At 42.8% G+C, this 27,945-nt stretch overlaps 1 long non-coding RNA gene and 1 pseudogene across 1 annotated transcript in view; one reads left to right on the top strand and one right to left on the bottom strand.

The window, feature by feature from the left end:
• Nucleotides 1–4,557: 4,557 nt before the first annotated feature.
• The window catches only part of LOC143273471 (uncharacterized), a 28,319-nt gene continuing 4,931 nt past the window's right edge, over nt 4,558–27,945 (top strand). The window contains exons 1-2 of the long non-coding RNA XR_013051585.1: nt 4,558–4,749; nt 11,403–11,489. This is a non-coding gene — a long non-coding RNA (uncharacterized LOC143273471). The remainder of the gene's footprint in view (nt 4,750–11,402; nt 11,490–27,945) is intronic.
• On the bottom strand, nt 24,054–24,753 carry LOC102915829 (chromobox protein homolog 3 pseudogene; annotated as a pseudogene).

The following is a 27,945-nucleotide window of genomic DNA, read 5'->3' as shown; positions in this document are numbered from 1 at the left end:
ATTGCTTTTTATGTTATTTTTGTTTCTTTTTGAGATTGGGTCCCAAGTACCCCAGGCTAGCTTCAAACATGCTTTGCTGCTGAGAACTTTGAACCACTGATCTTGCTCCCAAGTGCTGGGATTACAGGCAAGTGTCACCATGATTGGCTCTCTGCTCCTCTCTTCCCCTCCCCCTCTCCTCTCCCTTCACTATATAGCCCAGCCTGCCCTTGAACTCACTATGTGCCCAAAATATCCTTCAAACCTCGATCTTCTTGCCTCTGATCCCCCTAGTTCTGGCAATAGGTGTGTTCCAGGACACCGGGCTGATCCCCAGCTGTTCTAAGGAGTGTTTGCTGAAACCAAATTACAGGAAAGCACAGGTGGTGAGTGGCCCTATAGAGCAGCTGTGCTGTTGGTACAGCTCATGAGGAGGGGACCATTTACCATCCAAATGAAGGTGCTTTTCTGAGCATGGAAGAGACTGTTACCAAGACATGTGCTGGGTTCCTAGAGGAAACAGAGCTCTCAGCTACGACTCTCACTACAGGATTAGTGTGAGGCATCCTGAGTCACCCCAGACAGCACTACCTAGTCTTGGGCTGTTTGTAATGTTGCTCTTAATTGCTCTTGTTGACTCAAGATCTCTGGGTGGAAAGATGATCTAACACTGTAGCTCCATCTCCCTGCAATTCTCCCAGAATCCTGAGGTAGTGTGGCATTTTCAACAGTTGAATTTGAATCTCATTTGGTTCCTGCTACATGGTTGAGGCTTGGCATTTGACCTGCCCAGGAAGGCTATCCTGATACTTGATATAAGTGCTGCCCAGAACTGGGCCAAGAGTGCAGCATCATTCAATGTCTGCAGGGGGCATGCGTGGTGAAGCTATCTCCATGTAGATGTGTCTGTCTCTGAGCCACAGCGGCGATGGGGAGGGGTTCCACTCTGCAGCTGCCCTTCCAGGAGCACACTGGCAGTTTGCCCTTCCATGAGGCCACAGTCTGGAGGTTCCCTGATGGCGTGGGGAGACAAGAAACATCTTAATTGACTGGGGATTTCCTAGACTATGGAGTCTAACAAAGAAGTGAATGACAAAGACAGACATTTGCAATGAACAAAAACAGTACCCTCCGCACCAAAAATACTTTCCGAGCTATGTCAGCCAAACATAAACATTACCTCCGATCCCCACTGATAAAACGCTCACTTCCCTGCTTCTTCCATAGGAAGGCTGTGGAGTGAGATAAAGCCGGGTAGCACGACCAAGGACAAACATCTCGGCATCCAATAAACTTGAGAATGTTTCTCTTTTTGTTTGCAAGGCTGGTTGCTATTTCCTGCATGCCTCGTGTTTATTGACGCGCGGGCCCCTCCGGTGTCCAGCAGCCATTTCCACACCGCTGCGATGGACCTTGCACCTCTGCCAAGTGGAGTCGGAGTGAGAGATAACAGCCAGCTACAACAATGGCCTTCCTCAGTCCCTTGCCCAGAAAGCCCTGGCACCATGGCCTGAGAATCCCTTATCGGCGGTGCCCTGGAAGGCTCCGAGGTTCTGGAAGCCGAGTGGTGACTTGCCAGACAGTGATAACAGGCGGGTGCCACCGAGAGCCAGACGGCCGACGGCCACTGGACATCAAGGCCCCACCTGGCAGACAGGCAAAAGGAAGAGGAGATAGAGTAGCCCGTTTGCACAGGGTTTCCTGGTCCCTGGAGATCCACTGTCAACACAGTTGAATGCCCCTGTGCTAGCCAGAAGGACAAAGTTTATTTCTGGATTGTGCATGGAAGTTAAGTTAATGCAGGCAGTTCATCTTGAGGCGAGAATGTGTTTTCTGTTGTTCTTAGAAAAGACACATGAGCCAGGATTGATGGTGCAGGCCATTAAGCACCCAGAAGGCAGAGGCAGACCCATCTCTGAATTCAAGGCCTAGTCTACATAGTGAGTTCCAGGCCAGCAAAGGCTACACACAGGTACAACCCTGTCTTTAAAAAAAATGAAAGAGGGAGGGAGGGAGGGAGAGAGAGAGAGAGAGAGAGAGAGAGAGAGAGAGAGAGAGAGAGAGAGAGAGAGAGAGAGAGAGAGAGAGAGAACGAGGACATGATTGTATAAAAGATGCAAAGATTTTTATATTTTCATTTTTAAAATAAACTTTATTATTAAAAGCAATTTTCAAGTAAGTAAAAACATCACAGACCAGAATTAACCAGACCCAAAGTCTGTGCAATGTAATGGACTTCACACAGTTACAGTTGACGTTCAGAACTGGACTGGCACTGTGAAGCTTCAGATTAAACTTTACACTTTCAGTGTGGAATATATTTCATTCACTTATCCATTTTAAATGACTGTTTTAAAATAACCTTTTATTGCTCAAGAATTTCAAGCGTGCATTCATCAGATCCACCGCACCCCTCCCCCCAGCTCCTTCCTCTCTGCTCCCCTTTCCCTCCCAGCTCCATGTGCTTTCTTCTTTTAACCCCGCGGAGACCACCCAGGGCCACCTGTATGTGCACGGGTGCAGGGCAATCTGCTGGAGCACAGGTGGCCTTCCAGAAGTGCATCCCAGAAGACAACCACCTCTCCTCCCATAGCTCCTCAGGCAGGGGTGGGCCTTCATGAACCCCTCTCCCTCTATGTTAGGAGTTTGGCCAGCTTGGTCTTGTGTGAGTCTTGCAGATGCAGTCCCAGCCACTATGAGTTCATATGTGCAATAGCTCTATCATGTCCACCAAATACTGTTTCACTGCAGACTATGAAGGATTCAGCTCTAAATGGGACATCTACATCAACCCCCTCCCCAGGGTTCAGGGATCATCAGGAAAGGGGGAGCAGAAAGAGAAAGAAATAGTGGTATCTGGTTTTTATTTTTATGACAGTGTCTTGTGTAGCCCAGGCTTTCCTCAAACTCACTATGTAGCTGAGGCTGCCCTAGAACACCTAATCTTCCTGCATCTAACTCGGAAGTGCTGGGCTTATGGGTGCATGTCATATCCAGGAAAGGTGAAGCTGTGACAGTCATATAAATCATCCTTGGAGTGACTGGCACATCCTTGATTCTCACAGGATGGATTTGATAATTCAAAGGAATTTGACTTGCCTGTTTTGAGCTGCCTAAAGAGAATTTCAGCTAACACTGACTATTGACAAAATTCACTGTTTAGTAGGGATGTGGATCTAGAATGTCCTTCAAAAGACCATGTCCTTGGTCCCAGAGTGGTACTATTAGGAGATAACAAAACCTATAAGAGGTGGAGGCTGCTGGGAGGATTTTAGCTCTTTGGGTGTATTAACTTGAAGGTGATTATTGGAACTTGGTCTCGGTCTCTCTCTCTCTCTCTCTCTCTCTCTCTCTCTCTCTCTCTCTCTCTCTCTCTCTCTCTCTTTCTCTCTCTCTCTCTCTCCCCTGTTATGTGTTTCCACCATTGCCCACAGCACCCCCCACTAAAGTCCTTAAAAGCAACAAGTCCACCTGATTATAGACAGAAACCTCCAGAATTGGGAGCTAAAGCAAACTTGTGCTCCTCATAAGTAGATTATCCAGGCATCGTTTCTCAGGCATCATTTCTCGGGCATCATAATGCAGGCAAGGCATTGTTACAGAGCTGGAGCAAGGACAAATGGAACACATTGGTTTGCAGAGGCATCTTCAACTCAGGTCGTTAAATACACAGGCAAGCATTCTCTTTGACAGTGTTACTACTAGACACTGATCGAAAAGTCCCCTCATGGTCTCCGAGCTTCATGGAATAATAACTGAAGTTGTGATGAAGGAATGAGTTCATAACCAGGTCCTTACTGTTGTGTAAATTGCTTAGACGTTCAGGTGCCTCTAAGTCCTGAACAGCAGGGTCAACACTACTTACCAGAGTCACTCTGAGCACAGTGCAGGTGGGTGTAAGGAGACTGGGCTCTGTCCCATCACTTGTTGAAGTCATACAGCTTGTTCTTATCAGTGACTCAGAGAAACCTCTTAGCCTGATGAGTTGTTCCAATCATGATCCACACCTAATTTTTGCATAGTGTTGATTCAACATAAAAGTGCCTGGGTGACACTAAGAAACTTAATTACAGTACATAAACACAGTTCTACCCTGGACTGACACCTCCTCACCTTCAGGCAGTGGCTGTGATATAGCTTAATCTCTAGGAGACTTCAGTAGGCATATGATGTTTCACCAGCTACCTGACCAAGAGCAAAGTGTTCCCCCCCCCTATGATTTTACAGCACTCCTTGTGCCTAATATGTGGGTAGGTTGATTTTTGTATGTTAGCCACTTACGTTCTCTGAAGAGAAAGATCTCATCAAAATGTGGGGCTTTACCTTCATAGAGCCAATTGTGCTAGGTTTTGTACATTTGTTTTCATCAAGTTTTTGCAAATGAAGATAAGGCTGCATTGCTCAGGCTGGAGCATGATCCAACAGTAGCACTTTTATCATTGGTCTCTTGGTCGAACCAGAGTTGTGATTAAGCATCTGAACTCTTGAGCCAGTGCTGAGTACTCTTGTACTGAGCAGTGCATTAACCTTCCTGTAGGCAACCCATGAAGCACCAAGCCCAGCAAGACACGAACTTGATATATTTGTTATGAAGCACTTGTCAATTACAGGGCCTGGAATATAATCATAAATTTTAATTTTGTAGATACTCCTCCTTTGGGCTGGACTTCTAGAGGAGACAGGGGAGGTAATGTGATTGTTTGGAAACCCAAGGGCCTCCAGTAGCTCCTGGCAAGAGAACACACTCTATCCCCCAGAGCACAGGAACAGGTAGGGCAACGTTCTATGAACACCTTTGAGGGCGCTAGCTCACCTCTGGCAGACACCTTTTGCCTGAAATTTATCTGGTATTTAAATAGAGTATGTATGTATGGAGGTATGTACTTATGTATGTATGTAAGTATATGTTGCTGGAGGGCAACTCAGGATTGTAAAAAAAAAAAAAAGGGGTGGGGGGAGAAGAAATAGAACGGATAGGTATAAGATATGATGGTAAATCATTGTATATACTAGTAAACAAACTTAGTAAAATAGCAACCTTAGATAATTTGCACTGTAATTTGTACTGTTATAGAATCTTATATGTTGATATAAATGTAAACTATTTTTATACTCCTGTTTAAGATAATTTGTATATTGATACAAATACAGAACTATATTTGTTATAATGTACATATATTTCTACTCTTATTTGAAACATTTTTATATTGATACAAATGTAAATTCATATTTGTCATACTTTATATATGTTCTACTTCTGTTTAGGATATTCGGTATATTGATATATATTTAATATTATTGTCATATTGCATATCGCACTATATATTCCTACCTCTGTTATAAATATCTTGTGTATTGTCACAATTTTGAAGTCATAGTTCTTCACCATACATTTGCTTATAGACTGTTTACCTTTTTTACGTGAAGCCTTAGTCCTTAGGTTATTTCGATAGATAAGATTTATAGATTTATAGTCGCCTATGCCTGTCATCTCTATAGTTACGTTAGTTAGGTTATCCAGATTTACAGATACATAGGTCAGATGGGCAGGTAATCTTCAAACACTTCATAGACCTGGAGAATATGGCATTTAAATAACTTAGAATTCTGTTGACGTGAGACACAATTGCTCCTGGCTGCACCAATTGATCCCGAGAGAATGTTGGGCTTCTAAGACATTTTCATTTGGAAGTTTGTCTTTTGGCACAAAATGGCCTACTGGGCAAAGAACTGCCCTTGCCTTGATGGCTGACAGTACAAATGCAATGCTCTCCTTTCTGGACAAGCGGGACACAAGGAAAGCGACCACTGTACTCTGCCAAGACAGGGTAAGATGGTCTTTCAGAAATCCTGCTTCTGAAAATGGTCTGTCAGATACTCTAGGCCTGTAGCCAATTTGAATGCACCAACAATGCTGAGAAACATTAGGTGACTGTCCAGGCTGCCAGCTGTCTTGGTCTACTCTTGCAAGATTCCCGAAAGTTGCTTGCATCCATCTACCATTTCTCAGGTACCATTATGTTCCTTCTCAGGTCTTTGATGGGATTGAAGACTAGCAGTTATAGTTACAACTTAGTATATATAATATCTTAGATAGAACATATTAAGTATTAGATTCAGGTTCTTTAGGATAGGACACCTTTGAATGATCTTTATAACATGCTGTTTACCTATGCTCTATACTTCTCTGGATTTTAGTATGTGTTTCTTGCTTGATATTGTTTGCATTGGTTGTAGTTACATCTTATCTAGGTCATTATCTCTCATTATTTCTGGACAATATTTGATAACCATTCCTTTGTATATAGTCTTGTATTAGTTTAGAACCTTCTTATTTAGACAAAAAGGGGGAGATGTAGTGGGTAGCCATTCCAGCTTGGTTCTGGAAGTTCCAACCCCCATTGAGACTCTGGCAACTGTCACGCCTACGAGGCGGGGCGAGGGGAGGCGCCTGGGGACCCGAGAGCTGGACCCAGCGCTCTCTCTGGGCGCTCTCTCGGTGCCGGAACGCTGACCGGTGGAGATTGACTGGGCAGAGCTCCGGAGAACACCGCTGGACTGCGTTACACCTTCCCCAGACCCTGCGACCTACCCATTACTTAATTTGTGAGTTACGCCATTAAATAAATATCCTTTTAACTACGTGGAGTGGCCAAAATAATTTCTCCAATAGGTATATGTATGTATGTAGGTATATGTATGTATGTATGTAGGTATATGTATGTATGTACGTAGGTATATGTATGTGTGTATGTATGTGTGTGTGTGTGTATATATATATATATATATACATATATATATATGTATGTATTAGGTAGGTAGGTATGTAGGCATGCATACATGTGGTAGGGCAAGTGCCATGGCGTACATGTGGAGGTCAGGAAAAACTGGCAGGACTCAGTTCTGTCCTTCCATTATATGCATGCCAGGGCTTGAACTCAGGTCTTTCGGCTTGGCAGCAAGTCCCTTTGCCCTCTGAGCCATCTTGCCAGCCCTGTTTCTGGTCATGAGACTCTCTGATAGGATTCCTATTTCTGTGTCCACCCAGCTAATATGCCTTGATGACGGTCCTGTTCTCGTGGGGCACCGCGGAGAATGCCTGCTGCGCACCATAAAGCCGTGTGGTGTCTGTGCATCTGTGAGACAAAGCTGGTGTCTGCCAGTGCATAATATACCATGGTGCTTAGTGAAGAATTCTTGCCCAGACTTCAGTTGTGTAGAAAAAGAAAGTGAAATTCAAGATGCACTTCATTTTTACATTGCTTTCTCTAAAACGGGATGACATAGTGGATGCCCACATCGCCAGCATAGCATGTCCTCCAGTTCCACAGATAGGTAAAACCATCTGTAACATGAAAGTACGCCAAACAGAAGTGTGTCTGTGCTGAACACGTACAGTCCTTATTCTTGCCACAGGTCCTTAACCAATACAGACAGTATAATAAGGATTTTCATAGCATTTACATTGCAATAGACTATATGTCCTCTGGAGATGATTTGAAGCAGACAAGGAGATGTGTACGGGCTCTATGCAAATTCTATGCCATTTTATGCAGGGACTCAAGTGTCCATGGGATGCAGGTGTTTGGGGGTCCTGGGAGATCCCGAATAGAAGTGAAGAGAGGACTATGTTCACACTTATGGCTTCCTAACAAAAGGATATAACTGAGGCTCAGCAAACCCAAAGTCATGGTTAGGTCCATCCTCCAAGTTAGCCGGTCTTCAGTTCTCCACGGTAGTTACTATCCACTGTCCTCCTGGGTATTACAGCTTCACATTTAAAAGCCATCCATGTCCCACTGCCATCTGATCATATTATTTGGATCACTTTCTAGCCTTTGTGAACCTAAGCCCCCCATACCAAGTGCTAAAAATCCAAAAGCAAACAAAGCAGTTAAAATCTGAATTTCTATTTCCTTCCTGTCCTTCCTCACAGAGATTCTGTTGTGTCCTCTCTAGTCAAAATTTTCTATGCTAGAGCTGGGCATAGTGGCTCACACCTATGATCCCAACACTAAGGGGCTTGGGAAGGAGAACTGCAGTGAGTTACAGGCCAGCCTAGGCTACAGAGTAAGTTCCCAGTCAGCCTAGGCTTTAGTATAAGACCCTGGCTCAAATAATGAGTAATGAATGAATGGATGAATATAAAAATAAAAGAATTTATAGGCCAGACTATATAAATTCTCCACAGTTTGTATGGAGATACTTCCTAATAAGTACATCATAATGAAAATATCAGAAGTCAGAAATGCATTTAATGTGCCTTTAAACAATCCAGTTTAATACCACAGTGTACAGTACAGTGTCTGTTTGTCCTTCTGGTTGCTGGCTGGGAGCTGAGGCTCATTGCCAATGTCCTGCATTGTGGGAGAGGAACAGTTACCCTTCTTTTGATAGATTGGGGTAGGGGAGAGACTCACATTCAACATTTGAAAAGCAGTCTCCACTGAATGCTTATCATAAAGCCAAAAGATAAGTCAGCCCATTATTAGTCAGGTACCATCTGTAGTTGAATCGCAAACATGACGTTAGTCATCCTCAGCCAGCTGGCATCAAAGTCCACCAGGAGCACTTTTAGTGCTGGGAACCTGGTTCCCTCGGTCCTGAAACGGACTGCCACTGAGTTATCTTGCAAAGCAGGTTTTTGGATTTCAGTCTGAGAGATACAGTAGTTAAGATGAAAGTGCCAGGAGATTTGGTGCACAGGAGGTGAATGGATCTCAGAGAAGCCAATCTCCTTCCCTTGTTCATTTCATCTACCTATTTCTCAAAGAGAAGCTTCCTGGCCTCCTTCTACAGGCTGTGCATCATTCTCTGGTCACTCAAACGGCCCTTTATTTACCAAATCGTCCGGCAGTTCTCCTCGAGGCCAGGCACCGTTGGAACACCTGGACTGAATAATGTTTAATAAAATAGGGCTGTAACTCTTGGGAGAACTCCAGACTAGTAACTGTGTAACAAGCAAGTGAGCAAGCAGATGTACCAGAATATATCGCAGCATGTACTTAGAAACTGTAAGAGGATTTTCCATCCGGGCTTGTTAACTGCTTACATCCCCCGTGAGTATCTCCTACTCCCTGTCATGTGCAGCTCTGCCTTCATGGTGTCTGGCCCCAGGGGAGGGCTACAGTATACAGGTGTCGAAGACCGGAGGAGAATGGTGTTCCATTTTGTTCCTGTGGGGTAAAGCCTTTCCAGGTGTGGCCTTTTAGGAAAGAGGTGCTTATACCCCTGTGGCCCCTCACCTAGGACCTGTAAGGAAGATCATTGGTTCTGCAGAGTGAATTTTGGTGAAATCATGCCTCAGTTTATCACTGGGACCACAAGAGGAAGGATAGATCTTGTTTACATCTCCCCAAGGGAAGGCAGTTTAGCAATGCTTTGGCTTAGCTCTTGCTTGATTTTTGTATGAGTGTTTTAACCATGCAAGGGGTGTCCATTCATCTTATCCTTCTCACCCCACCCCAAGGCTGTAGACACAAACATAAGTCACCATCCTAAATCTGCGGCTGGAGATCGGAGCCTGCACAAAGTAGTTTCAAAATGGACATGTGAAGAAAGCCAGCTGGCAGAAGACTAGAAAGCCTTCCCCCACCTGAGCGAAATGGAACAAACAGAGCATGTGCAAGAAGCAGGAGGGACCGAGGCTATGCTGATGACCTATAAGGGGTCATGACACTTGTGGCCTAGCATTTGCGAACGTATGTTTTCCCTCTCTCGCTAGTCCACTTCCGTTCTCAGGGGTGCATTTCCTTTCTTAATAATGCTCTCTAGTTCTGCTTGTAACCATGTGACCCTGGTGATGTCCTTTGTCCAGGGACACACGTACCTAGAAACTTCAGCAGATGCCCTCAGATCCATGCCTCTAGCAGCTTCTGAACCACTCTTTTTTTTTTTTTTTTTTTTTTTAACAAGCTTGCCCAACTCACTGCTGTTCTTTCCTTCAAGCCTTTGAAAACTGGGGGCAGACTGCCCCAGGAGCTCAGTATAAGCCTCTTCTTTCTGCCTTCCTCTCTGTGGCTGATGTGGCAGATGAGACGAGGGTATGACCAGACTCTCTCTCCTACCCAACTGGGATATGAGCTGGGGCAAAGAAATGTACGTGGCCACCCATCTTTGAAACTGAGAGGCAGTTGTGGGAGGGGTTTCCTGGGAGGTCCACACGGATCCACGGTGACCTAATGGTGAGTCTGGAAGACACAGGGGTCTCACTAGGACCTGTCTATGGACAACCAAGGACAGGTCAAGACCAGCCAAGATGATGACACCCATGTGGTGGCTCAGAGTCCCTAATGCTGCTGGGTTCCCTGAATACAACCACATCTCCATATTTGCCCTTTTTGTAGGCATGCACCCCAATCTTCCACCCATCTCCCCAAATCAGTAAAACGTCCTCCTCAGCCAGGCCTCCTGTTCTGTTTTTCCTTCTACTGCCTAAACACTATCCCTAGAACTTCCTTAAGACACTATGGAGAACTTTCGGGAACCCAGGCCCCACAGACTCAGCTGCTGGGCTCTGCCGTCTTGAAGTAAGTTCACCAATGAAGATCTAAGGTAAAGGCCCAGCCCCTGACATGCTCACAGACAGGACTGACAGCACCCAGCTAGAGAGACAGACAAAGGAGAGCCTTCCAGGTCTCCCCACAGGAAGCCTGGTTCTCTCTGAAGACCAACAGAGAGACTTTTCACCTCGCTAAGGTGATGGTATCATGTGTGTTCACAGATGTCCGTACATCACCCCCTACTAAGACAGGCTGAGCTTACACTGGTTTAAAAATTCTGCCAAATAACTGAGTAACCAGACCTGTGGCCACTTTAATTTTTTAATTAATTTTTACTGTGAGTTTAAAGAAAAAGATATGTATATATTGGCATGCCTACTTAAAAAGTGTGTGTGCATATATGTAAATATAAGTGTTTGAGGATATATTAAAAGGCCCAATAAGTACATAACATATAAACTGAGGTACTCTGACATTCTTTGGACCTAGTAATATGGTATCTTTGTGTCAAGTAAATATTACATAAATGTTACATGTCTATATTAAATAACATTCACTGGTGTTATAAGATAAAGGTTTTATTAGGCTATACAATTTAACATTGGATATATAGATTTTGATGGTGATTTCCTTCCAAACAAATAATTCTATTCTGTGGATTAATAAGCATGGGCAATAGGAAATACAAGGTTTTGTATTTATCAAAGTATTTCTACGCAATATAAATTATATTTTTTGTTAGATTAATTGCTTTTGTTTTTATGAATATTCTTACTGTATGAATATTAAATGTAAGATTGTATTAAGTCTGTGATACATGTGAAATTGTGTGTGTGTGTGTGTGTGTGTGTGTGTGTGTGTGTGTGTGTGTGTTGTTTGTATGTGTTTGCCAAAGATTTTTATATTAAATTTTCTTTTCAGGAGAGACTGCATCTTGGCCTTTCAGCTAAGAACAAGTGAAAATTACAGGAGACATGATCCTAAGAAGTAGCAACAAGTAAAGTCTAGGTAAGTTAATTCTGTATGCAATAAAATAACTGTTATTAAATCCCAAAAATAACTGGAATTGGGGGCTAGAGAGTTGGCTTAGAAGTCAAGTGCACTTGTGGCTCTTTCAGGGGACCCAGGTTTGGTTCCCAGCACCTACGTGGGGCCTCACAACCGGCTGTAATTATGGTTCCAGAGGATGTGATGCCCTCTTCTGGCCTCTATGGGTACTGCATACACATAGTACACAGACAAATGCAGGCAAGACACCCATACTCATAAAATAAAAATAAGTAAATCTAAAATTAAAAATGATCTTACGTTTTCAAGATAAAATTTAACTTGTTATAATAGTATTAAATATAAAACTCTCACTGGTGACTTGACTTGTATTTTTTCAAAAACAACTTTTTCAGAGTTTTAAATCTTCATTTTAAACTAAAGGGGAGAAAATGTCAATGTTTAAAACTGAGCTGTTGTTTCTTGTTCTACCTGCCTGAAGGTGTATCAGTATCAGGTTAAGCTCCACGTCTTTAAAAAAATCAAAGTTCTCCCGCACTTTATCTGTATTAAGAATCATGTCTTGGGGCCAGAGAGTGGGCTCAGTTTTTAAGAGTGGATTCTGTGATGTTCAGTGCAGGAAGAGCTATGGATTTGCGTGACACAATGGGCAGAGCTCGGGTGGAATCAGCTCCGAAACTGTTTTGAAAACAAGGTAGAAGAGTGGCTGTGACTGGGGAAAATGTGTGGTGGACTGTGTGTCTGTCACCTAAGCACAAGTTGTATTTGCTTTGTAGTGGTGAATGCAATGTTTTTAACTGAATGGCGGGTAGAAGGGGCCCCGGCTGCAGTTGTTAGCCAGCATCAGCATCGGGAGGGCTCCTGGCAATGATGGAAGCAGTTTTGGGGGGTTCCCAACCTTACTTTGTCCACTTACCCGACTTCCAGTGCATCAGTAAGGGAGAAGGGAGGGGACAGAGCTCGGGCCTTGATTGACAACTGTGCCCCGAGCCCCTGAGTTTTGCCAGGCTTATGCTTAACCTCCTTGGCTAATAGACTCATGATTGGTCCTTACTCTTGCCTCATTTACATACACTTGCCCAGCCAATCAGGGTCTATATAAGCCCTGGACATAGCCTTTCCATCATCCAGCTGAGACTCATGGGACTGCCCTCTAAGGAAGATTGCAGGCACCCTGCCTGGGGGGCTGTTTGGGGTTTTGTTGTTGTTGTTGTTGTTTTGTTTGTCTCAGTGACCTACCATTCCTGCCCTCTGAGACTCGCTGCTTCTGCCCCTCTTGTCATCAGGATGCCTTCTGCAGACCTGTTCTTAGGAACACAGCACTTGGGGGCCCTGAGGAGTGCCGAAAGGTTAGGGCCCTACCGCAATTTCTCTGACTTGGCATCCCGATACCATTGAAAGTTAAAGCCTTTTCGTTTTCTATTTAAGTTGTCGCTCCTTTCTCCAGGGTGGTGACCTTTTATTTCCCTTTCTAATTATTAAGAAGTCCTCCTGATTTGTTCACCTTCACTGTCTGCCCACTTCATTCTTGGAGGAGGGGGCAAGACAAGACCTCTACTGTCTCATAGGTACTGCTTAGACAATGTGGGCCAACGAAGTGTCTGTGTGTATCTTTCCTATGGCAATAGTTTACCATCTACATATCTGTATTCATATTTTTCTTTTCCTTTTTATCTTGTCTATTTTTAAAAAGATAGGCTCTTACCATATAGCTCAGGTTAGTCTCAAACTCAGACTCATGACCCTCCCCCACCTTGTGAGTGCTGGAATTACAGGTGTATGTGCCACACCCAGCCATAAGAACATCCTATCTGTATCTATATTTTATCTGTATTATGTGACTTCTCCTGGGGGGAACATGACCAGATGTTTGCTCACCCCAGATAAGGCACTAATGACAGACCAGAGATAGACTGCCCTGGAACTGGACTGGATCAACCAATGAATTTATTGGGTTATTTAGAGGAGTACAGGTGTATTAGAGACAGCTGCATCACCCCAACATGGGTGACAACTTGTGAAACCACATCCCTGGAGCTCCCTGTACAACTTTGAAGCACCCTAGGGCCAGAGAGTCTCAACGTGAGCGATCACCTACTGCTTTTAGAACCTTGAGGAGCATCCTTGTGACTCCTGTATGTCTCAAGAGCTTCCTGAGCCTTGTAAACTTTGTTTTCTGAGTCCTGTGAGCCTTCCTCCTCCTTCCAGGAAGGGAAATTTCAATTCAGAGGACAAATCTATACAATATATCCCCACCTGTTTCTGTTAAAATAGGATAAAACTGACAAAAATTGGAAGAAGGTGTATAGCTTGAATGTTGTACATTATGAAATGATTATCACTGTGGAGGTAATTAGCATATCACTCACCTCATATAGGAACTGTGTGTGATGAGAATACTTAAGATTTACTTTGAACAAATTTCAAATAGACATAATTGTTAACTATAGTCCCTAGTGTTTGTACATTAGCGTTCCAAACTTATTCATCTTGGAAGTTGTAACCTTTAGCCAACATTTTTCCATCCTCTCTCTACCTACCTTACAAACAATCCTGCTCTCTGTTTCTCTAAGTTGACATTTTTAGATGCCTTTAATTAATGAGGATTACTTTTTGCCTTCCTTTTTTTTTTTTTGTAGTGTAGCTTTTATAGGGAATGGGTAGCCATCTCTCTGCCTGGTTTTAATTTGCATTTCTTTCTTTCTTTCTTTTTTTTTTACATCCTTTTTACATTTGTACATCCTTATATAAAGAGGTGTCTATTATTTCCATTTTCATGTTCAGGATGTCTTATCCTCCTTTATTGGGTAGTGATTCTTCCTTAGAGATATAAATGCCCTGTCCATTTGACTTGTGCTAATTCTCTCCTGGCTTATGTTCTGACTTTGTTTTTTCCACCATGCACTAAGTTGCCATTGACCCCATTTCCAAATTTAGTTACAACTTCACTACATTCTACTTAACACAATAGGCTGCAAAAGCAAGAGGTAGACATCTTGTTGAGTTTTGGCAAGTTCACTGTTGAAACCATGATCACACATCAGGTAAGAAATACTTGCACCAGCCTCCTGAAGAGCAGTTTCTTTCGAAACACAGAAGTTCTTAATTCTCATGAAGCCCAGTTTATCCAAATCTCATTCATGGCAAGTGTATTATTAGGTAGGGTTCTGTAGCACATGCACACTCAAGACTCACTAGAATGGCTTACATCCCATAGAGTGAGCCAGGGTGGTCCATCAGTGGTTGCTTTCACTCTGGAGAGAGACTGAGAACCCAGTAGCTGCTTAGCCCTGATGCTGATGCTGCAGCAGGCCCAGTCTTGTGCTGAGGGCCTGGAAGCTCCCTAGATCACCACTGGTTTCAGTCTGTACTGGAAGGCAGAAGAAGCTGGAATCTGATGTTTAGTTGGGGATCCCCATAGCAACTAAGGAAGAATACACCCACCCACCAGTGAGAAGCCAAAGCAGTCAGGAGGCACTGATCTCGGACCTCTGCATCTGGGCCACCTGCTAGAAGGTCATCCATACTTAGGGGAGTGTCTTCTCTCTTCCATTAACCCTTCCTGGAAATATCTCCCTAACTTAACAAGACCTGTATTTTTAGTTGATTCCAGATCACAGTAAGTGATTTTCATATTCCTTTTAGAAAAAGCTGTGAAAAATATTTGCCTAAGGGAACAACACTTGTTCCCTGTATGATCTTCTAGACATTTTGTAGGTTGGGGCTGCACATTAGGTCAAAGAATCATTTAGAGAAGTTAGATTCAAAGTTTATTTTTCCCCATGTGACTATTTAGCTGTTCAAGTACCATTGGCTGAAAGTGTTCTCTCTTTACCCCGGTTGAACACCTTTTGAGACTTGGTCAAAAACTGGCCTTACCTGGGGGCTTGTAGGATGGCTCAGTGGTTGAGCACACTGGCAGCTCTTCTGGAGGTCAATTTCCAGCGTCCACAGCAGCTTAGGCTCCAGGGTATCATGCCCTCGTCTAGCCTCCAAGGACACACACACATGTGGTACACAGACTTACATGCAGTCCAAACAGCCATTCACATAAAAATTATTTTCTAAATTGGCCTTAGTGGTGTGGGTCTGTTTCTTGGTCCTCTGTCCCATTCCATTCCATTCCACAGTGAGTCTTATATCATCACCACTTCATTGTGTTTCCCAGTGAATCATGACATCCTGCCCAACTTGTATAGCATAAAGGAAGGAAGGAAGGAAGGAAGGGAGGGAGGGAGGGAGGGAGGGAGGGAGGGAGGGAGGGAGGGAGGGAGGGAGGAAGGGATCACAGGGGAAGGTGAGGTGTTGGGACTGCTTCTTGCTGAGTCCTAAATGTGAGAGACTGCTGGCTAGATGTGTGAAGGTGGGGACTGGCAGGTGACCTCCGGATGTCTGTACCTTTGATCCGTGTGCCTGCTAGGCTGGATTTGAGTGTGTTCCCCACCAAAGCCCCCCCCAGCCCCTCACCTGGGGAGTGAACCTGCAGCACTGCTCATAGGAAGCGAAGGCCCCACCTCGGATCTCCACCTGGCTCAGGATCACATCTGGGCGCCTCAGGCTCCTCAGGATTCTAACTAACTGATGCTTTTCCTTCAGAGCACAAAGAGGACCCTTCTCCAGGCAGGCCATCTGGGCTCCAAGAGCTGATCCTCTTTCTTGTTTTGTGAACTCACCATAGGCTCTGAATAGCACCTTAGAACTGCTTTTCCATTTTTTTCTCGTCTCTACTTGTGGGAAACAACTATTTCTTATTTGTCACTAATGAATAAGGTCTACAAGGTACAAGCCACCACAGGAGTCCCTAACAAGTGCTACAGAATAGCTGGAGAAATTGCACATGAATGAGTACCTTAACCTAAGGCATATTTACAGTGTGTTCATGCCTTAAATAATTAGCACGTTTACCCTGTCATATGGTACCAGCCTGTAGAGACGCAACCCGGTTCTTTCTGCCCTCGGCCTCAGTGAGTCAACTGTTTTAAGGATTGGGTGCCGAGGTAAGGTGTTAGCTCATAGGCAGCATGTCATAGGTGTGACTTCTGGCTTCTATATTCCTTTGATATCTTGATATATGATCTCGGGGCTGGTTATTATTCGCTCTTACAGGTCACCAGAGAAGCTAGCCATGGCACTTCAGCTAGGTCCCTGGTCCTCAGATTGGGAGGCAGTCATATCCTACATTCTCTCTTGTTAATAGTTTCCCCTGCTAGAGACTACATATCAGACACTTGGACATTAGGGTTTCGTCTTCCAGGACTCCGTCCGTTTTTATGCTGTTTTTGTGTGCTCCCGACCAAGAGGCCATGGTTTCTTGGGTGAGCTTCTTTCAGCTTTATGCAAGACTAGATAGCCTTGGGTCTCAGAACTGCTTTCAGCGTGACATTCTGGAACACATAACCTGGCCGTAGACGAAAACTGCCCTAGACTCATTGCTAGGCTGTGGGGAGCTTGACTCTAGAGCCTCCTCAATTGGGTACCTACTTGTTAGAGGCAACTTTTTAAAATTGTGGTAAAATTGGTCTCGTTTCCCGTTTTTAATGTTTAGCCCAGTGGCGTTGAGCCCATTTTTCTGTTGTATGACTATCACCACCTCTTAACTCCCTCCCCCACCCCCAGCCCAGAACTGAGGACAAACCCTCTGCCACTGAGCTAAATCTGCAAACCCTAATTCTATTCCTTGATTCTACCCCTCTCTCCCAGTCTCTGAATGAATCTGCCGATAGCTACATCCTCATATATAAGTGGGCTGTACAGTGTTTGTATTTTCCATCTGGAAGACTCGATGTCTCTGTCCTTATAAGTTGGATGGAATTCACCCATAGAAACATCAGGTGCTGGGTGGTAGTGATACATGCCTTTAATCCCAGCACTCAGGGGGCAGAGGTGGGTGAATCTCTGTGAGTTTGAGGCTATCCTGGTCTACAGAGCGAGTTTCAGTACAACCAGGGCTATACAGTGAAACCTTGTCTCAAAAGACCCCACCCCAGAAAGAAAGAAAGAAAGAAAGAAAGAAAGAGAGAGAGAGAGAGAGAGAGAGAGAGAGAGAGAGAGAGAGAAGAAAGAAAGAAAGAAAGAAAGAAAGAAAGAAAGAAAGAAAGAAAGAAAGAAAGAAAGAAAGAAAGAAAGAAAGAAAGCATAAAAAGAAACATTAGACCTGTGGAGAGGATGGTTTCATGACCACTGAAGTTTCTTTCTTGGAATTTGGTGTATTTAGAATTTCATCAGTTCAGAGACCATTTTTTCCCCAGAAGTGTTTTCTGTTTCAGTGACTATACAGAATGCATTGCCTACCATTTACCTAGGTACAGATTGTTCATAACTGAGTAAACGTTCTGGTTATTTTTGGAAATTGAGAAAACATGAGGGAGTTTGCTTTTAATAATTTGTCCAGCAAACTCAGGAATCACCAGCACTGACCCAGAGAGCCCACTGTTCTGAAGACACACACCCCCACACACACATCCCGCAAAGAGGAATATAAGAGCTGGGCATGAGCCATGAAGTGGCACAGGCCTTTCCATAACCCCAGCATTTGGGAAGTGGAGGCAGGAGGGCCCAACCTGAGCTACATAGTGAGACCTGCTACCCACCCCACCCACCCCCCAAATACAGAAGAGTGAACAATGGTACAGGAAACTTGGAAGGAAGGCAGGACCCATCTGCAGGGAGTTGAACCGGGTCAGACTGCCACACATGGCCCTCTCCTGGGTTACTGAAAATGGCCAGCACCATAGCAGGTGGGTGTCTGATCTGTCTATCCTGATGATCCAGATGCCCAGGATCCAGACAAAGGCATCCAGAAGCCAGAAAGCATTTTCCCAATGGGTAGTGTTGACCTGTCCTCTGATGCCTACCCAGGACATTGCTAATGAATCCCGGCTTCCTGCTGTTTAACTGCCACGCTAGAGGAAAGAGATTAGAAACGGGAAGCCAGAGTGGTAGACATACATGCAATCCCATCATTCCAGGCCAGACAGGACTTGGCTACACAGCACATTGAAGGTCATCATAGCACATGTTTTGACTTGTCTCAAAACAACAGCAAAAGACAGGGGCGATGAATCAGCAGATAAAGTCCTCACCTCACAAGCGTGAGGACTGGAGTTAGGATTCTCAGGACCTTGTAAGAGCTGGATAGGTATGGTAGCCTGCCTGTGATCCTAGTCCATGGGAAACAAACACAGGAAATCCCCAGAGCAAGCTGGCTAGACAGACTGGCTTACATGGTAAGTTCCAGGTTCAGTGAGAGACCCTGCTTCTATATACAAGTCATGGAGGAAGACACTTGACATTTACCTGGGGCCTACACACACACACACACACACACACACACACACACACACACACACACACACGAGAGAGAGAGAGAGAGAGAGAGAGAGAGAGAGAGAGAGAGACAGAGACAGAGACAGAGACAGAGACAGACAGAGACAGAGACAGAGAGAGACACACACAAGCAAGCAAAGCAAACACAAGCTTTTATTAAGGAAAATCAAGGAAAAGTGAGTGAAACTCCTGAGAGTTGCAGGGGTCCTAAGAAAGTAAACCCCACCACTGATCTGTTTGTCTGGGAGCTTTTTAGAGACCTTATAGCAGAAACTGGACAATTTCTATTGAGATTAATTAGTTCTCTGAGCATACCATTGGTTCAGCCAATTGGAGGGTTCCATATTCTTTGCATCTTCTTCTGACCCAACCAAGCAGATGGTCCACACAGGCTGTTCACAAACTGCTTACCCATCAAGGGGTGGATGATGTTCTTCCCTGCCCACCTCTGGCTTCTGCTTTGACACCAGGGTGTTGCTACTCTCCAACCTTGCAGGTGTTGCTGGTCCCCTCCTTCTCCCTATAAGGCCCAGGAAGTAGCAAACACAGAGCTTCTGGTGTCCTTCCTTGACAATCATAAAAGTTGAGCAAAGCCTCACTGTTCAGAGGGTTTGGGGTTTGTTTGTTTGTTTGTTTTAAATGGCTCCATTTTGTGAGCCTGATTGATTTCCACATATAGATCTCATTTCCAGTCTCTTCCCCACTGGGAACATCTACCCCCCCTCCATTGTATACCACACTGTTGGTCTTCTGAGGTGGACACCCCCTTACCCTAAGTCACACTGTTCCCATCTGACCAACCAAAGCCACCAGTAACCCAAGGCTTCAAAGAGAAGCTCTGAAGGACTGAGGGCAAAGTCCATCCTAGGGGACTACTTAAGTCCTTCCCTAGTGAAAGGAAAAGGTGTCCACCCTCCACCCTCCCATCCAGGATCTGGACTAATACTGTCACATGCTCTGGTCAAACTGGTATCATTATTTTGGCTTTCTTCTGGTCACAGTAGAAAAATCATTGCCCATTATTTTATTAATGTTTTGATTTTAAAAGTTTTTTTATAAACAGTATATTTTGATCATATTCTTCCCCCTTCCAACTCCTCCCAGATTCTCCTTACCCATCCCATATCATGCTCTCATGCTCTCTCTCTCTCTCTCAAAAAAAAGTAAAAATAAACAAGCAAAAAGCTAATAAGACAAAAAACAAAATTAAACAAAAATGCCAAAAATTATTGAGTCTGTTTTGTGTTGGCCAGTGACTTCTGGGCACGTGGCCTTCCTTGGAGTGGTTAATCAACCCGGTAACACTCCAGGAGAGAAAACGGGTTTCCCTTCTGCCAGCAGGTGATCACCTGCAAATAACTCCTTGGTTAGGAGTGGGTCTTGGTGCCACTCACCCTTTTCAGTGCTGGGATGTTGTCCGGTTTGAACCTGCCCAGGTCTTGCCCGTGCTGTCACGGTCTCTATGAGATCATAGGTGTGTTAGTTCCGTTGTGTCTGGAAGATGCGTTTCCTGAGAGTCATCGCCATGCCTGGCTTTTACAGTCTTTCCCTCTTTTCAGCACAGATCCCTGAGCCCTGAGGGAAGAGGTTTTTACAAGGATGATAAAGGTACCCCATTTGGGACTGAATGCTCCAAAGTCTCTCAGTCTCCTCACATTGTCATCCAGTTCTGGGTCTCTCTGCTAATTCCCATCTACTGCAAGAAGCTTCTCCCATTCGCTGATCTGAGCCCAGCCAAGTGAGGTGATTGTGGGTACCTGACCTATGGGCTGGCTGGGAGTCTCAAAGGAATGGAGATGGGCTAGAAAGAAAGAATGGCTGCAAAAGGCAGTGAGGAAGAACTAAGGGGACCTCAGACCCTGGGTCCTCCAAGTTCCAAGGGGATGGAGGTGGCCTCTATTTTATTTGCTTTTAATAATGATAAGATTACATAGCAGAATATATGTGTTGACCACTTTTTGATAATTTATTTTTTATGTTCATTGGTTTTTTTTGTTTTTGTTTGTTTTTTCTTTTTGCCTGCGTGTATGACTGTGTGAGGGTGTCAGAAGCCCTAGAACTGGATTTACAGACAGATGTGAGCTGCCATGTGGGTGCTGAGAATTGAATCCAGGTCCTCTGGAAGGGCAACCTCGTTGCAGCTCCAGTGGAAATGTATCCCACAGTTGGGAGCCAAGGCATAGCACAAAGTCATTGTAACCATAGGAGCTTATAGCTCTGCTCCAGGGAAAGCTTTGACCAATGCAAATGTAACAAATCTGCTCCCACAGGAGAGGACTTCCCAGGGAAGTTGTTACAGCTCAACTCTGGAGAAGTGTTACAGCTCTTCTTAGGTCCGACAGAGTGTAACAACTCTGCTCTGCTAACCGAAAGCCTTCCCTGCAAAAGTGTTACAGTTCTGTTCCAGCTCTGGCAAAATTTGTTACAACTGAGCTCTGCTCCTGCGAAAGTGTTACACCACATAACAAACCTCACTCAAGAGATTTATTGGGAATGAAGAATACAGGAGGGTGACTGCCTTGGGTGTAAGAAGCAACAGCAAACTGAACAGGGTACAGAGCTTATACAGGGTTTCTTGGAGGGGGTGGAGCTTTCCAGGGTGGCTTGGGATTGGTGGATTTTTGTGGTCTGATTCTAGGGCAAGCTCAGGGATTGGTGGGCTTTCAATCCCTGGACCTGGGTTCAAGTCAGAGTCAGGGTTTTTTTCCCTTGGCTTTTTTTACCCTGTGGATGAAAACCTACAACCAGTCCTCTTAACCACTGAGCCATCTCTCCAGCCCTGTACTTCAACCACTTTAAAGTGGGAAAATTTATTGGCTTTCAGTTCATCTCCATACTGTATAAACATCACCATTATTTAATTCCAGGACATTTTTTCCCTCACCCTCAGAAAAACTTCAGATGCATTGATTCACTTGTTATTTTTTATTTTGGAGACAGGAGGAGGGAATGATATAGGTTGGCCTCGAATTCCCTATGTAGCTGAGGATGACCTTGAACTCCTAATCCTCCTGCCTCTACCTCCTGAGTGCTGGGATTTCAGTTATGTGCTACCACTCCTGGTTTACCATGGTACAGGAGATCCAACACAAAGCTCTGTATAAGCTAGGCAAGCACTCTACCAACTAAGATGCATTCACAGTCCAATTGGTTTAGTTTCTAAGTAACTGTTCATTGACTTTCTGCTCTATAGATTTGCCTATTTAGAACTTTTTATATTAATAAATGACTGTACTGCCAAACTTCTTTTCCTTAATACGATACAATATTTTCAAAGTTCATCCATCCTGTGTGTGTATTCATACATACGTTTATGTATATATATATATTTATTTAGAGAGATACATTATATATCATACTATATATCATCAGTTCATTAACCCCTGAGCATTTGTCTTCACCATGCAGCTGCTATAGATAATGCTTCTACACACTTAGGTTTCTGTGTAGACAAAAGCCTTCCCTTCTCTTCTCATCTTTGTTTTACCTCTTACATTTTAAGATGGACGGCTTTTATGTTTTTCTTACCCAGTTGACCTTGTCAGGATGCTCACTCCATATTATACAGAGGTGAGAGCAGACATCCTTTTGGGTTCCTGACCCCAAAGCAGCTTTTGCTCTCACTATAGATGAGAATTCTTGCCATGGGGGTTTCCTTGTAGCTGATGTCAGCAGATTCCAGGAGTTCTCATCTATTCCTAGCTGTTGAGTGACATTATCAGTTAAGGGTTGTAATTTGCTAAGTGCTCTTTCTGGATCTGTAGAGGAGAGTGTGTGGGCATTGTCCTTCCTTTGGTATTGTTTTCAGATGACTTTTGTTACTGACATAAACCCTACTTCCTTATGGTGTATAGTGCAGTTTACATCTTGCTGGATTTGGGGTACAGATCTTTTTGGAGGATTTTGCACTCATACTCCTGGGAAATACATAGTTTCCTTTTCTAACTGGATTCATCAGTTTGCTACTAGTGTAGTTCTGGCCTCAGAGAGATCCAGGAAGTATCTCACATCTATTTTTCAGAAACATTGTAAGGGATTGGTGTTGGTTCACTAGGTAAGCAACCCATGCATCTCCTTCTTGGTGGGTAGTCATTTTTTTTTAAAGGAATGTAAAACTATTTATTGACCACTGCTCACCATTATTTACAATAAAGTAAATATACAGTTGGTTCTGATACCACAAAGTTACTTTTCTGGCTCATTGAACCAGAATCCAAATACTGAAAAGACTGATCCGACCAGCAAGGAATGAGTCAGGGTAAAGAAAAAGCATGCAAGTCATTAATTTATATTACCAAATTTTGTTCATTTATGTCAGCGGGTCTGAAATTGCCAACATCATCTCTAACCATGATTCCATTTCCACAGCAGACAGATATCCCACAAATCATAACCTTTTAGTAGATTTCAACTTTCTACAAAGGCACAGTTCATTAGAGGAACCTTTACATGCCCATTTAAGTCTTTTTGTTTGGTTTTTAGAGACAGGGATTCTCTCTGTAGCCCTGGCTGACCTAGTCTAAATCAGAGATCAGTCTGCCTTCATGCTGAAATTAAAGGCATGCACCACCACACCCAGCTTAAGTCTTGTTATTAAATCATACTACTACTTTGTCTAATTCCATTTTCTGAAGAGGGAGTTTATAAGGACAAACTTTTGTATATATACTACTGTACTTGTGTGATAATACATAAATTCTGATGTGGTTGCTTTAAAACTATCCAGTAAATTACAGAATCATCTACTTAATCTGAAAGGTTATGATTCTAGGAAAATGTTCACAATGATGGAATCTCATCAATACGTGTTTTCATCTACAGTTTTTGAGTATTAAAAAAATGAAAAACAGTTACATAAGTGTTTTATGCATATACAGGCATACAAGTCAAAAAAAAAAAAAAAAGCAGAATGGTCCTTCTGTGTCCCAGTTAAAAATAAGTTGTGATTGAGTAATGGCTGTAAAATCTCCTCAGCGTTTAAGAAAAGCTGTTCTTCAAAGCTGAGGAAATACAACATGGTATCAAATATTCTATTGTTAAAGAAGCAACTACAGAAAGCTTTCATTTGCTCAAAGGAATCAGTGCCTTTTGATGCAGAACAAAACCCGAAAATATCCCAACTAACTGTCAATACTTCAAAGCCAGCATATCAAACTCGATTTTCATTAGAACGTTATTTTTTCCACACTAGTAATTCAAAACCCAAGATCCAGATTTTATATATATAAATGCAAACAATTATTGCGCCTCATCTTCTGGACAAGAATGCCAAGTCAGCCTCTCCTCATAAAAGACGATGACAATCTGAGGACACTCCACATTCGCCTCCTTTGCCAGCACCAAGTCTGCCTCCTCTGAGTCCTTCCACTTCGTGAGAATCATTAATTCTCCACTGCCGGCTGTGGCCCCGATTATTCGTGCAGGATCAGGACCTCCCGCAAAGCCCCTGGGCTTGTCAGCTTCAGCTCCTCTCATCTTTGACTTGCTACCATCAATTCACTGTCAAATAAGATTTCCTTTGTGTACCATCTTTTTCTTTACCAGCTTTTTGAGAATTAAGAAGTGCTTCAATTAATTCTGGACAATCTAAATTTTCTTCTGGTTCCCAAGTATTATCAGCATCTGTGAACCCTTTCCACCTTCCCATTCACTACACGCTGGTCCAGTACTTTTTCTACCACAAATCTTCAGGCTCTGCCTCTTCAACTTTTTTACTCTTTCCATTCTGTTTCTTTCCCAATTTTTTTGCAATGTAGTTTTATTGGAGGCATTTTTTTTTTTTAAATCAAAGACTTGAAGAATTCACCACTCAGATGCTCCGGGCCTGGAGGGTCTTGCAGAGTCTCCAGCTGCGTGCCTCCGTGGGTAGTTATTATTAACTACTGTTGTTATCATTACCTCGATCTCCCTGCCTATTATAAACATATTCAGACTTCATACTGCTTAAGTCAGTTTTCTAGTTTCTGCCTTTGTAGCCATTTGTTCATTTTATCTGGACATGGAATTATCCATGGAATTTCCTTTTTATATCTCTAAGATATGTAGTGACACTCTCTCTTTTGTTCCAGAATTAATAATATGAATTCCTGCTATCTTTGTATTTTGATCAGTCTACCTAAAAACCTTGGTTCTGTTTTGCTTTTTGGTTTTTGTTTTTCTCTATTGTTTTTCTACTTTCGTTATTTTCTACTTTCATTGTTATTATTATTTTTCCTTCTGTTTTTTTTTTTTTTTTTTTTTGGCATCTTATGTTTATCACTTTGGGTTTTTTTTTTTTTTTAAAGATTTATTTATTTATTATGTATACAGCGTGTTTGCCTGCAGGCCAGAAGAGGGCGCCAGATCTCATTACAGATGGTTGTGAGCCACCATGTGGTTGCTGGGAATTGAACTCAGGACCTCTGGAAGAGCAGTCAGTGCTCTTAACCGCTGAGCCATCTCTCCAGCCCCACTTTGGGGTTTTTAAAATGTCTGTTTATGCCGGGCGGTGGTGGCGCATGCCTTTAATCCCAGCACTCGGGAGGCAGAGCCAGGTGGATCTCTGTGAGTTCGAGGCCAGCCTGGGCTACCAAGTGAGTTCCAGGAAAAGGCACAAAGCTACACAGTGAGACCCTGTCTCGAAAAACCAAAAAAAATTAAAAAAAAAAAAAATGTCTGTTTGTTTTTTGTTTGAAGTGTCTCAGGTAGCTCATGGTGGCCTCAAATTCAATATATAGTCAAGCCTTGATCTCCTAACCCTCTTGCTTCTACTCCTGACTACAGGAATCACAGGCCTGCATACCATGCCGGGTTTGTGGGATGCTGGGGTTGAACCCAGGGCCTGCTGCATGCTAGGCAAGCGTTCTGCCGACTGTATTCACCGCCTGCCATACTTCTTTTTCAAATGCAGGCCTGCACAACTATAAGTTTCCCTCTAAACATGTTTTTTTCCTCTAAAATATCACTATAAGCTGCACCTCATAGAATTTAAAGTTTTAATTTATCTTAAAGAATTACCCCCTTATAATTTCTTTAATACATAGATTATTTTAGGATTATGTCCCTTTACTTTTGTATGGTTTGAACTTACCAAATTCCTTCTGTTACCAATCATTAATTTCATTGTCTTGTGACAGAAAAACACACTTTGATGATTCCAATACTTTTCATTTATTTATCTGGATAAGTTCATCTGTACTTGATAAGAATGGATATTGTTATTATTGGGCTACCTTTGTTATTGGGTGGAGTGTTCTATCAACATCTGTTAGATCTGGCTTATAGAGTCATTCAAATCGCCTGTATAATAACTGACTTTCTGTCTGTTTGTTTTATCCATTATTTAAGGTGTGCTAGGATTGAGTGTGTGGCTCAGTAATAAAGCACTCTTCTAACTTGTGAGAGGCTATGGGTTCAACTTTTGGCACCAGAAATTAATGAGTTAATTAATGTGGAAGTGGACTATTGAACTACTAATGTTGGGGTTTCTATTTCTTCCTTCACCTCTGTAAGGTTCTCTGTTCAGGCTTTGAGTTGCTGTTGCTGGGTGCATGAAATGTATGTTCATAATTATTATAGTTTTGACACCTTGATCCTTTTATGTCTATTAAATTTATTTGTCTCCTGTAACAAGTTTTTAATTAAGGTCTACTCTATCTGAAAGTAGTCTGACACAATTTATCATTTATTGTTTGCATCATATATTTCTCTTTCCTTTTAGTTGCAATCAATACCTTTTTGAATCTAAACATTATCTTTTTGTTTTCATAGCTTTTGTCAACTCTGCATTCTCATATACTTCTATCTAATGTAATTTCCAGTATGGCAGGATTTAGATATGTCAATTTCCACTTGTTTTCTGTACTGTATTATATATATACACATATACATGTATGTGTGTGTGTATACACACTTTGTGTTTTCTTTGTTTCTCTATTCCTCCTTTATGCTCTTCTCTTGTGTTAACTTCTAATTATCATTTTATCTTTTTATCTACATATTTCCTTAGTTATTTCCTTAGATATTTTCCCGAAGATTGCCATTGTCCTAATTTATAACATTATTCACATCCATTCCAATTGAATTACAATAGTATATAAAACTTCACTCCTGTTCCACTTTGTTCTTGATCTCTTATGCATATCATATATATATTACATCTTTATCCAGTATATGCCCCCCAATAAAAATATATACACATATCATATATATATGATTTCTCACTGTGGTTACTTTTTAAATAAAAGAAAATAGTTACAAAAGTGTCTTTGTCCCGGCTTTTACTTATGTGACAGTCATATCATCTATGTGGTTTTCTTTGCTGGTCTTCTGTTCTTTGTTTTATTGGATTTGTTCTGCTGTCAGACATCCCTTCATTTAATCCTAGAGGATTCTCAATTTCCAAATTATTCCTTAAGTTTTTATTACGTTTATTTGTTCAGGGGAGCCGTGCACAGGGGTCAGAGGACAACTTGTGGGAGTCGGTTCTTTCTCCTACCATGTGGGTCCCAGGGATCAAACTCGGGGCCCAGAGCCACTGACAAGCATCTTTACCGGCTCTGTCATGCTGCCAGCTCCCGGGTTAGTTTTGGTTGACCAGTTCTGCCAGAGCCGTGTCTCTCACTTTCTGGAGAGTGTGTTGGTCTCTCCTTCGAGTCTAGAGATAGCTTTGCCTGGTAGAGAATTCTTACGTTAACAGGTGCTTTTCTTTCAGCATTTTGAATATGACATTCTCCTGCCTTCTGCTCTCCCTGGCTCCTGACGAGAGACCTGCATTTGGTATTCCTGAGAATTACTTGTCCACAAGGGAGGCTGCTTCTCGTCTGGTGCTTTTAAGTTTCTCTCTTAGGCCTCAATTTGCAACAGTTTGTATCATGATCATGTTCATATGAGAATCTCTTTGAGTTTATCCTACATAGTGCTTTTTTAAACTCCATATATAAGTGTTTTAGATTGAATTTGTGGACTTTTCATCCATTTCTTTTTCAGTTGTTCTTTCTTCTTTTCCTTCTGAGACTCACATTCACGTGTAGTTTCTGAGGATCTGATCATTTTCCTTCATTCTTTTATCATCTGTTTTCAGATTGGAATCTCAATTGACCTATTTTCAGTTTTACAAATCTGTTCTTTTTTTTTCACATGCCTAAATCTG

This window comes from Peromyscus maniculatus, chromosome 5, assembly GCF_049852395.1.
Source record: "Peromyscus maniculatus bairdii isolate BWxNUB_F1_BW_parent chromosome 5, HU_Pman_BW_mat_3.1, whole genome shotgun sequence".
NCBI classification, from domain to species: domain Eukaryota; kingdom Metazoa; phylum Chordata; class Mammalia; order Rodentia; family Cricetidae; genus Peromyscus; species Peromyscus maniculatus.
This window is presented reverse-complemented; position numbering and strand designations above follow the sequence as displayed.